General features: G+C 52.7%; 1 protein-coding gene across 5 annotated transcripts in view; it reads right to left on the bottom strand.

Moving 5' to 3' along the window:
* PEX12 (peroxisomal biogenesis factor 12) overlaps positions 1-12,122 on the bottom strand; it is a 58,294-nt gene that overhangs the window by 19,260 nt on the left and 26,912 nt on the right. The gene's annotated exons all lie outside the window — the stretch shown is intronic.

The raw sequence follows: 12,122 nt of genomic DNA, 5'->3' as shown, positions 1-12,122 counted from the left end.
GCAGCTGTTTCTCATACAGTCGGCTTCGTCGGTCATGGCATTGCTGAGGTTGGTTTTGGTGTTAGAAGGGTCTTTGGTGAGCGAGAGGACAAGCTGAGTGTCGTCGGAGTAGGAGATGATGTTGAGTCCGTGGGATTTGACGATGTCCACAACGGGGTTGGGGGGGGGGGGGGGGGTCATGTAGATGATGAACAGAGTGGGGCTGAGGGATGATCCTTGTGGCACACCGCATATGATGTCCTAGGGTGTGGAGGCGTAATGAGGTAGCCGGATGCGCTGGGTGCGTACAGAGAGGAATGAGATGATCCACTTGAGGGCGTATTCTTGAATGCCTATGCTGTGGAGTCTGTCGATGAGGATGTGGTGGGTGACAGTGTTGAATGCTGCAGACAGGTCGAGGAGAATGAAAGCCACTGCTTCTCCATGGTCGAGGAGAGCTCTGATGTCGTCAGCTGAGGCGATGAGTGCGGTCTCGGTGCTAAGATTGGCCCGGAAACCTGATTGTGATGCGTCGAATAGGTGGTTTTATTGTAGGTAGCCGGTGAGCTGTCGGTTGATGGCCTTCTCGGGTACTATGGCTGGCTGGTTATGGATGCAGGGAGATCGGCAGGTAGTTTTTGAGGTTGCTGGGATCAACTAAGGGCTTCTTTAGGAGGGGTCTGATGTCTGTGCGTTGCCATCTGTCTTGGAAGGATGCTGTGGAGATGGAAGCATTGAGGAGGTTGGTGAGTTTAGGGCTGATTATGTTGGATTCGAGGTAGAAGAGAAAGAGGGGGCAGGGGATGGCTAGTGCCCCGGAGTGGATGGAGGACAATATGGTTGGGGTGGTCTGGATGTCGAGGGGGGACCAGGTAGTTCTGGCTGGGGTTCACTGTTTGGATGAGGTTGTCGAGGCCAAGCGAGGTGGGTTGGAGGTTAAAGTTGTTGTAGATGTTGGCAATCTTGTTGTGGAAGCAGTCGGATAGTGAGTCACAGAGTTGGTGGAAGGAACGTATTGTGTTTTCTGTGGTAGTCAGGTTGGAGAATTCCTTGATGATTTTGAAAAGTTCCTTGGTGTGGTTGGCTGCGGTGTTGATGCGGCCTGTGATGGCTGCTCTTTTGACCTCCTTGATGCGCTGGTGGTAGTCGCTGAGTGCTATTTTGTGTGCAGCTCTGTTTGAGGGGGTCCTACGTGATGCGCCATTGCTTCTAGAGTAGAAGACAGTTGCGATTGGTGGTTCTAAGCTCCGGGGTGTACCACCTACTTGTCTTGGCAATTGGTTGGTTTTTGCCAGTTTCAGAGGGGTGACCGACGTGTCGGGTGGTGTGGGGCTGAGAGTCTGTGTCCATTGGCTCTCAGTTACTTTTACCCAGCTGCAGTGGCTGGCACTTTGGTATTTGGTGGTGGTGGTGAGCTAGGCCTTCAAGATAGTAAAATGGACGATTGTGTGATTGGTCCTTGAGTGGTCCTCTATGTGGAAGTTGAGGACGCCTAGCAGAATGTAGTGGAGGGAGTTAATGGCAAGGGGGGCGATGATGTTTCTGATGGCGTCACAGAGTGGTGGCCTGTATGTTAGGGTGCCTCTTATGGTTGTCTTGGCATCGATGTGTAGTAGGAAGTTGAGGTGATCCATGAAAGGCATTGGGTTGTCGTTCGTGGTGGAGCATTGGATGGTTTCCTTGAATATTATGGCGATTCCTACGCCGTGCTTGTTTGGACGGTCACCTTGTAACTGTTGGGGGTGGCGATGTCGGGGTTGGAGGTGGGGTTGAGCCACATTTCCGCGAAGAAGGTGGCCTCTGGGGTGAGGGTTATGTTTGTGTCCCAGATTTCTGTGGCATGTTTACTGAGGCAGGATGCAGTGTAGCGGTTCTGGGCTGCTCGTTTTCTGGGAGGTAGTGGTGTTGGGTACTGTGTGGGTAGCCGGTCCTGTGAAGCAGGAGAAGTGACAGTGGTGACAGGCGAAAGGTCCTACAGTGGAGTGCGGGGAGGACTTGAAGCAACGGGAGTCCTGGCGTTCGAAGTTGGGGAGTCCTGGCGTTCGAAGTTGAGGAGTCCTGGCGTCCGGTGTGGAGGTCCAGAAGCTTGTCTGTGGAGTAGCAACAGATAGTGGGAGGACCAGGAGTCCTGGCGTTGGGCGCAATCTAGGCACACACTGGCTTGTCTTTGATGCGCTTTTGGTGTGCCAACAGTGCGTAGCCCTCTATGTCTTTATTAAATAGGCCTCAGGGAGGGTGGCTAAGGAAGCAGGAAAAGGGCAGTACGGGAGGTGGGAAGAGGATGGCCCGGGGAGAGAGGCCTTGGGGGAGGGGTGCTGGTAGCAGGTACAGAAGCTGCTACAAGAGGACTTCTTGCACAAGATCTATTGGCAATAGGCAAGCTCCTAGGACAAGAGTGGCCCAGGGCTGTGGTGGTAGCGGGGAGAGCAGGAGGATACACTTGATACATTGGATGTCTACAACTCTATTTATTGTCACATTTACAATAGTCCATTTAGTATGTACGAGAGTATGATTTCAATCTGGTATCATTTGTGAGCCCACCGAATGGCAGTTTGTTGAAACTCAGGAGCAACTAAGAAGTGCTAAACAAGAGACCTAGTTGTCAGTCATAGGAGGAAAACAGCGCTGGAAGGGCTGCTGGAACCGTAAGAGTTGCAGTCGTCTTCAAAATGGTTCTGGGCAAGTAATAGTCTTTATGGAGGGGGGCCGAGGTTCCATATTCCTAGGATGCTCCTAGTGAAAGCTTGAGTCTATATCATAACCAAAGTCGTCAGGTTACGCTTTTATTTCCGGTTCATTTCACAGCAGCTAATAAACAATCTGTAGTAACAAACACTACAGATGCCATAAACCAGGAAAAAAAACTACAAGTCCACAAACCAATGTCCTCCACAGTGACTGAATAGGATTAGCACTATCTTGACTGCCTCTTTCTTTGCTACTCCAGTCAAGATTAGTGCCTTTCCTATCTGATAGCACGTGCTAGTTAACATTGGGTGTAACCACTCAAAATGATACCTCACTATATAGATGTATTTGCTCTGCGTGTGACATACCTACAATTAATCCTGGTCAGGCTTGGGGTCCCAGTCCCGAATGGGACAGCGTTACATCCTTAAATCAAGTGCTAATTTGAACCTCTCTCACCAGGTGCCCCCTGCTACTGAAACAACTGTGGTTGCAATAATTCTCATGCAGGTGTAGCTTGAGGAGTTGCTCCTCCTACCCCCCACTGCATAATTGTGTTTATGTCTGGGCCTGCCTGCTGCTGCTCATATTGGGGTGGTATCTATATGACAAAGTCGACAATTTCAGTCTCTGAGGCATTTAATCTGGTTGAGTAGGAAGAACACGAAGGTAGACCCTTTTGAATACTACATTGAGGAAGGCCTTGTGAAGCCATCAACAATTTTATTCAGCAGTTCTTTAATAACACCTTTCCTTGACAATTTAAGCACTTCACCGAATAATTAAGAACAGATCTACTTATTCCAGCAGGACAAGACTCTGATGGTGCCCCCTCTACCTTCCAAAGCTAATCAAGTATGGCACCTGCAAAGTAAAAAAGTAAAAAAGAAAGATGGGCACATTCTGATGCCATGGCCAAACTTTCAACTTCCTAGGGGATTGTGGAAATAATTTCTCAAAGCCTTGGAGTGGAAGCTCAGACTCTGATGGACAATCTGGAGTACAGAAGAATCTGACTCAGAGTTCAACAAATCAGACATTCTGGACTCCAGAAGTTCCTGGAGGCTGACAAAAGGACCTGCCAAATGCAAGAGCTGCTCTTCAAGCAGACATCAAGACCCTCTCATAGTCCTTGGGGGTTAAGATCGGTCTGCTATCATTTGAACCAGAGAACACTGTACAAGCACAGTCAACAGAGTGGGCTCCCCCAACTGCGGTTGATACATATGTGCAGTCTCACTTTAAGAACACTGGCAACAAGAATGTTTGCAATACACTTATATTGCCAGAAACCCTCCTTACTGCACAAAGTATCAGATACCCTGGATGTGGATCCGAACATGAACACATTTAAAACAAATTTACTTGTGACCCAAACAAAGGTATTGACAGGTCTTTGAGGGCATGAAAAGACGAACTGCTGGATTTCTCAGGACCTTTGACTAAAGATCCTTGAGCTGGTACACCAAGTCAAGTACATTTTGACCTAAAGGGTTCAGAGGGCCACATGTCTGCTTGGCAACGCAAACTGCATCATTTTGGCAAAGAGGCACTTTTCCATCCTTATGAGCCTAAACCCAAATTTGACAGAGCTAGCTTTGGCTGAAGCAAGCCTAAATGCAGATGGATTCCTCTTTGGTGCACCTTTAGTTTAAGACTTGGGGAAGATTGTTAACACCTTTAGGGGACTCCACCATACCCCCCTTTTTGGCGGGGCCCAATAAGCACGGGGCTTCAGAGGAGGCATATTCTTCCCATCCAGCAGAGGAACAGGGAGGGGTTCCTTCAATTTCTTTTTTTTTTTTTTTTTTTTTTTGAAACCGTTTATTACAATCTCAAATATATACAGGTATGGGCCTACAACCTTCCGGCCGGCCACTAAAGTGACAGAAATAAATGACATATATACAATAAGGCACTTGGCGTTACAGAGACGCTAAAGCAGGAGGTATCAACAACGTGGGCCACATGACTCTGAGCCCACAATACGGTTTCGTTTTATACAACACAACAACATAAAACCACACCCGCAAGGCAACCCGAGAGCGAAAGTGACAACATATGCTCCTCAAATGGGGGGACCCCAACCATACACTAAAATCGAAGGAGGGGAAGGAAAATAGGTCCGGGACTGGGAAAACACTGTGCCCGGGATTGAGGGAGGGGGTCATCTAGGGGGACGGAGCTGGTGAAGCGGGAGGCAACAATGGCGGCTCGCAAATACCCCCGCGGTAGGCATTCCAGGGGCCCCACACCTTCAGCCACGCCCCAGGCTTACCCCGCGCCACATACACCACCTTCTCTCGGAACATGCACCAATCCATGTGTTCTTTCCAGGCCGACACTGCCGGGGGCCTCTGGGATCCCCACAGTTGAGCGATGTCACGTTTAGCAATCATATAACCCAGCGTCACCCATCGCGTCTGCGGAACCGAGTAGTCGGTCGGTTCCCACACATTCAGCAGGCATCTCCTCGCTTCAGGCACCAGCACGACATGCGTAACCGCTCGCAGGACCTCATGCACACCACGCCAGAATCGATCCACCCTCGGACATTCCCACAGAATATGTAAAAAAGTCGCCAATGCACCGCACCCACGCTTACACAGTCCATCCTCGGCATAGCCCATACGCAGAAGCCCTGGCCCCGTCATGTACACCCGGTGAAGTATCTTAAGCTGGACGAAGCGAAGGCGAGCCGGGATGGCCACCTCCTTCGGGGAGGCCACCGCGGAAATCCAGTCCTCGTCGTCCAGCTCCAACCCATCGGCAACCCAAGCCTCGCGGAGCCCAGTCAGTAAGCCCGAGCGGTCATTAATCAACTTCTTGTAGATGAGGGAGATCGTGCTGTCTGGAACGTGGCCATCTAGGACTCTATCCTCCAGTGGGGAGGACTCCGGGATGGCGGCCACGTCTGGGAAGACAGAACCCAGTGCGTGACGGACCTGCAGGTATCGAAAGTATTCACTGCCCTGCAGCTGAAACTCCGCCTGCAGTGTCTCGAATGTTTTGAATCCTCCCCTCGTCCAGAGGTCCCCCACTGTACTAATGCCTATCGTGTCCCACCTATCGAAGCCCTTCGAGGTCCATAGGGAGCCCAACCTCTCAGACGCATACAACGGTGACGCCCGGGTCAAACGGTCCTTCCATCCCATAGCTGCATTGGCCGCGTGCCATACTCGCACCATGACACGCGTGGGTCCCGTCAGGCGGGAATCGGGCACGCTAGTGTAGAGCGCTCGATTGTAATCGCCACCGGGCAGGAGCATCTTGTCCATTTCAAATGCCGGGTTTAAGGCGGGCCCGTAAAGGCCGTGATTAATTGCAGCTAATTGGGAGGCCCAGTAATACCGCTTAATATCCGGGAGGGCAATCCCTCCGTCATACCACGGGAGCGTCAACTTTGCCAGGGCTATACGCGGCCTCCCGTCCCAGAACAGGCGGCGCTGCAAACTCTCCACCTCACGGAAGTAACGCGCCGGGACCAGGTCCATCGAGTTCTGGAGAGCGTGCAGAAAGCGCGGTAATGACATCATCTTGAACAATGCCGCCCGGCCGAGCGGCGAAAGCGGCAAGCGCCGCCAGCGCGCGACGTCCTCCTTCAAGCGCTGGAGGGGGGGGAAGCAAATTCCGCTCGTAGCGGGCCACCGGGTCCAGCGTAATATAGACGCCCAGGTAACGAAACCCCTGCGAGGCAATCTGGATCGAGCAGCCCCGCGGGAGAACAGGAGCCTCCCCGGAAAGCACATAGACACAGGATTTAGCCCAGTTGATGACAAGACCTGAGTTACGGCCGAAGGAGCGCAGAACATCGACCAGGACAATCAGTGATTTACGCGGGGAGGCTAAGTACAACAGGATGTCGTCGGCGTAGAGGGACACGCGGTCCTCATACTCAGGGGTCCAACGGAGACCACGGATAGAAGGGTGCCACCGCAGCCACTCCGCCAGGGGTTCCAAGGCCAGTGCAAACAGGAGCGGCGACAGGGGGCAACCCTGTCGCGTGCCCCGTCCCAGCACGAATGGGGCCGAGACTCGACCATTCACCACCACCTGCGCCAATGGGTCAGAGTACAACAATTTGACCCAGCTGATGAATCCCGGGCCAAATCCAAATTTCGCCAACATCGCCCAGATGTACGGCCACTCGAGCGTGTCAAACGCCATGGTGGCGTCCAAGGACGCCAAGATGGCCGGCTCCCGCACGAACGGAACACGCGCGAGCACCCCGTGCAAGCGCCGCAGGTTAAGGGCCGTGTTGCGATGGGGAATAAAGCCGGACTGGTCTTGGTGGACCAGATCGCCCACCACGCCGACCAGCCGGTTGGCAAGCACCTTGGCGAGGATTTTAGGCTCCGCATTTAAGAGCGAGATCGGCCGATAGGATGTAACCCGGTCTCGCGGTCTCCCCTCCTTGTGGATAACCACGATGGTAGCTAGACGCTGGTCCGGCGGGAGGGAGCCCCGCGAGTGGGCCGCAAGGAACATCGCGCGGAGGTGAGGTGCCAGTACATCCGGTCGCAGCTTATACAATTCGATAGGAAGGCCATTCGGGCCCATGGCCTTGCCCGAGGCGACCGAGCGTATGGCGAGGGCGATTTCATCCGAGGTGGGAGCGGCATCCAACGAATCCCTGTCCTCCACTGAAAGCGAGGGCAGCGCGATGTCCCGCAGCAGGGCATGGGAATCCTCCTCCGAGCAGGGAGAGACCGGGGAATATACCTCGCGGAAATAATCCGCGAAGCAAGAAACAATGCCGTCCGGCTCAGTAATTCGTACACCATCCATCCTCTCAATCAGCGGGACCACACGACTAGCTCTCTCCTTCTTATCCAACCACGCAATCAGTTTGCCAGCCTTATCACCCACATCGTACAGTCGCCCCTGTTGCTCTCTGCTAAGGCCCCTGGCCGCCTCCGTGACGAGGGCCCTATAGGCCGCCTGTTTAAGGTGTAGAACATGCAGCGCCGCGTCAGTCACCCCACTCCCCAGACCACCCTCCAATTCAGTAATTTCGGCCTCCACCCGGGTCACCTCCTCCTGTGCGCGTCTGCGGGCATGGGAGATAAAGGAGAGGGCCTCCCCTCTGAGAACTGTTTTGAAGGCTTCCCACAGGGAGATAGCCGACGGAACGGACCCCACATTCTCCTCAAAATACCGTTGCAATGATTTAATCAGGTCAGCACGAATAGTGGGGTCACGCAGGTACCAAGCATTGATTGGGGCTACCCTGCCCTCTCCCCTCGGGAAGACACCCAAGTGCAACAGGAGCGGGGAATGATCTGAAATACCCCGCGCCAGATGGCGCACCTCTCCCACCCTCCCAGCATAGGCCGCAGGGACAAGGACATAATCAAGCCGCGAGAGGCTACCATGGGCACCCGAATGGAAGGTGTACTGCAGCTGGGTGGGATGCTTTAAACGCCAGCAGTCCACCAATCCCAGTGTGTCCAAAAGGCCTGCTAACCACGCCTGTGCCCGGGGGAGGTCCCTAGGGGGATGATGATCCATAGTCCCAGAAGCCACCGCATTGAAATCCCCCCCAACCACCAGAAGCCCCCCCGGGAGGTCAAGGAGGAGGCGTCCCAGATCTGCAAAGGTGGTGGACTGTAGCCCCGGTGGGACGTACACAGAGACAAAGACAACTACCTTGCCCTCCATCCTCCCCACCAAGACAGTGTAGCGTCCCCTCTCATCATGGCGCACCTCGTCTATTTCTAGCGGGAGCGAGGTCTTGACCATGATGCCCACCCCCCGCGAGCCTGATGTGAAGCCCGAGTGGGCCACCAAGCGAAAGCCACGGCGATTCATGGCACAAAAGGAGTTACCAATAAGGTGTGTCTCCTGCAGAAAGACCACATCAGGCGAAATCCGTTTCAGATACTGCAGGACCACACCCCGCTTGATCCTATCACCCAGTCCGTTAACATTCCAGGACAACAAAGTCAAATCCCTACCCCCCATCACATAACGAAGCCATCATTTGTCCCCCCCAGAGCATCTCAAAAACAACAATACAATAACGGGTTTGCCTTGCGGTAGAAACGAACCATACCCCACCCCAACCCACCCAACCCAACAGAACTCCCCCCACCCTGCACCCCTGCATGAGCCCAAACAGCCCCCCCAAAGTGCAGTGTGCCTGTCGCCCCATAGATAAGAAAACTAACTAGTCCCCCAGAGGAGGAGGGAGATCCCCCAAGAGACCCCACACGACCTCCACAGGAGGGGAACTTACCCTAACAGTCAATAGTGACAACAACGCAGTCCAGAGCAAGGCCTACCATTAGTCCCTCAGTCCTGATCCGGCGGGCCCTCCCCACCAACCGCACCCCCCCCACCCCCCCGGCCCCGATCTCCGGGCAAAGTGTCTAGCCAGTCCCCGGCCACCTCGGGTCGATCAAAAAAGTGCGTGTGGCCATCCACCTCCACTCTCAGCTTAGCTGGAAAAAGCATCGCATATTTGAGATTCAGGTCCCTTAGGCGACGTTTAACACCAAGAAAGCTCAGTCTCTGCTTTTGGACTGCCGGAGTGAAGTCAGGATAGAAATTGATGTCCATATTGTCAAGCTTGACCGGCCCTTGTAGCCTGGAAGTCTGTAGGATAGCGTCTCTGTCCCGAAAATTGAAGATCCGGCCGATGAGAGGCCTCGGAGGGGCTCCAACCTTAGGCCTACCCCCGGGGACCCTGTGGGCACGCTCCACCGCAAAGAATTTACTCAGCCCCCGAGGCTGGAGATGGGTGAGAACTAGGTCCTCAACAAATAGATCCGCCGCCTCCGCCTCGCGTCCCTCCGGCACCCCGATAATGCGGACGTTGTTCCTCCGGGCCCGACCCTCGGAATCCTCCAGCCGACGATTCATCAGGGCGCTCGCCTGGCCAAGCCTGCGCACCTCCTGTTGGAGGGCCGCCACGTCCGTTGTGAGGCCCGTGGTAGAGCGGGCCAAAGAGTCGACCCGGTCGTTGGTTTTAGACAAATCAGCCCTCACGAGGCCCACGTCCACGAGGACCGAGTCAATCTTCTGCGCCAGAGTGTCGAAGCGCTGGTCCACCGAGGCCTTCATCTCGGCGATGGCGCCCATGACGTCTCGGAGGGTCAGGTCCGTGGGCAGAGCGGAAGCATCAGTCGGGCCCGTAGGGGACCTACGCGGCGCCTCTGGGGATCCCTTCTGGAGGGTGTAGCGGTCCATACTGTTGGATTGCTGGGCCGCGCCACGGCGGGTCGATTTTATCTTAGCCCGATCGCCATCTTGTTTTGTGGACATGGTTTCAATCCCCAAGACGAGTCAGTCTCCTCAAGAAAGGGGGGGGCCGACAATCCAGTTCAAGGGGTCCAGGGGGGAGCGACCACCGCTCCGCAGGACGGACCGCAGCTGGCGGACCGGCAGGGCACCCCAGCGAGACCACACCACCGCACACCGCCCCGCAACCCAACCTCGCCTGGCAGCAAGGAGGGCGCAAAAGCGAAAGTGAAAGTGCGGGGTACGCGAGTCACCCAGCCTTGCCCGCCGCTGTTGTTCACTTTGTATCCGGATCGCCCCACAACTCCAGTACGGGGGGCCGGTGTGGAGAAGGCCGCAAACCTCAATCGATGCTCCTGCCGGTGTCCGAGGTCCGATTTAAAAACGGAAAACGGGCGTCACCTCTGCTCGGGCTCACAAATACAGTCCCCTCATCTGGGACAGGATTCTGTCAGGATTTATGCAGGAGGTCGCGGAGGTCCTCGGGAGCCTCGCACCTACGCGGCCATCTTGGTTGCGCGCTAGGCTCCTCCCCCGGTTCCTTCAATTTCAGTGCAGAATTTACAAGTAGTTATAATTTGTTTTATTTACATAATTCTGGGGGGCAGGTACATCAGTTTGTTCACAATTAGAACAAGCTGACTCAAGATGCTGGGTCTTAGAAACGATTCAGGGTTTTCAGCTAGAATTTAACAGAAGGTGTTTTCAGTTTGGTATTAAATCTTTGAGAATTCAACGGCTGGATTCTCTATCTCCACTGCAAGAAGGAAGCTATCCACCTCTGGGATATCTGCTAAAGAAGAATGACTAGATGGTCTGTATGTACCTCAAAGACGCATATCCAGTGTTTGAAATGGGTGGGATCTGAGGGGCATGACATGCAAATACATTTTTGTAATTTAAGAAAAACAGTTGTAAAAAAAGACAACGTCCTGGGACGGTTAATTATGACAGTTGAAATGTTTCAGCTGAAATGCAAGGCCTTCTTACCACGGTGCCTGCTTGCCAGACAGAAATGTAACTGTGCACAACTGGTAATCTCCAAATGTAAAGGGTGCTTGGAAGCAGGTTTTGGCTTTAATTAATGGAATCAATAGCAAGGGAGTTACCAGCTCCGCTGTGAAGTGTGTGCTTTTAAAATACAGTTATAAAAGAAAACTGCACTATGTACAGTCTGGGTATTACTAAAATCTGTATTTTGGAAGCAATTTTTAAAATCTTAATCCTTTTTGCGCATTTGGTAGCAGCCTCTCATATGGTATGAAATGCAAGTTTGAAATATTTCACTGTGCTTTCTGTCACAGACGTGGACCTGCTGGCACTAAAGGTACACAAGTCATTATTCTCCACTGTACTACCCAGGATTCAATTCTGTGGCCATCTGGTTACACACACAGATCTCTGCAGGGCATTGACTAATCATAATGTACGATAGTGCATTTCCCACTCATTAACTGATCTTGCATTTGTTTTTCATTTATGGTGTGCGTTATTTTATATGTAATTACCTGACAGTGAAAGACCGAAAAAAGTTACAGAATATGTTTTAAGCCACGCCTTTGACACCGCCCGCTTGTTCACTCACAAAACCCCCATTGCTCACAGCATCACAGTTCCCATACTTTTTTTTAATTCACTTTAAACACTGCACATATCCCACAATCCCGATATTTGCCTCACACAGATTTGAGAGACCTCTGGTACGAGTCTCTACCCTCATGTTTGGTCAGTCATTGCCCCTTTGGTATTTCCTCATGGTAATGAAGCCAGGGGTAGAGACACGGAGAACTAAGGGTGTTCGGTTGACTGCTTATTTGAAGGATTTTACCTTCATGGCTCAGGACCCGACAGAATTGAAAGCCCATCTGTCTTGGACAATCCACTTGTTACAGGAGTTCAGGTTTATAATCAAAAAGAAAGCAGTTCTCACCCAGACACAACACATAGAATTCCTAGGGTTTCAGGGTGATTCAGTGAAAGTGCATTTTCATAAACAAATAAAGAAAAAAAAAATACATCAAGCGAGAGTTAAAATCCACTTTGAGCAAGATTGTGCTATCGTGGAGGTCGTAACCCAGACTGTAGGTCTTCTGGCTTCATCGGTGGTATTCCCAGGTCCTTTCCACTACAGAGCTCTGCAGAGGCTGAAGATTAAATATCTCTGCAAAGGCTGGTCTTACACAGACAAAAATCAGTCTATCATTAGAGGC

Source organism: Triturus cristatus, chromosome 3_2 (assembly GCF_964204655.1).
Source record: "Triturus cristatus chromosome 3_2, aTriCri1.1, whole genome shotgun sequence".
In the NCBI taxonomy this organism is placed as follows: Eukaryota; Metazoa; Chordata; class Amphibia; order Caudata; family Salamandridae; genus Triturus; species Triturus cristatus.
The sequence above is the reverse complement of the archived record's forward strand: the minus strand, read 5'-3'. Positions and strand labels throughout refer to the sequence as shown.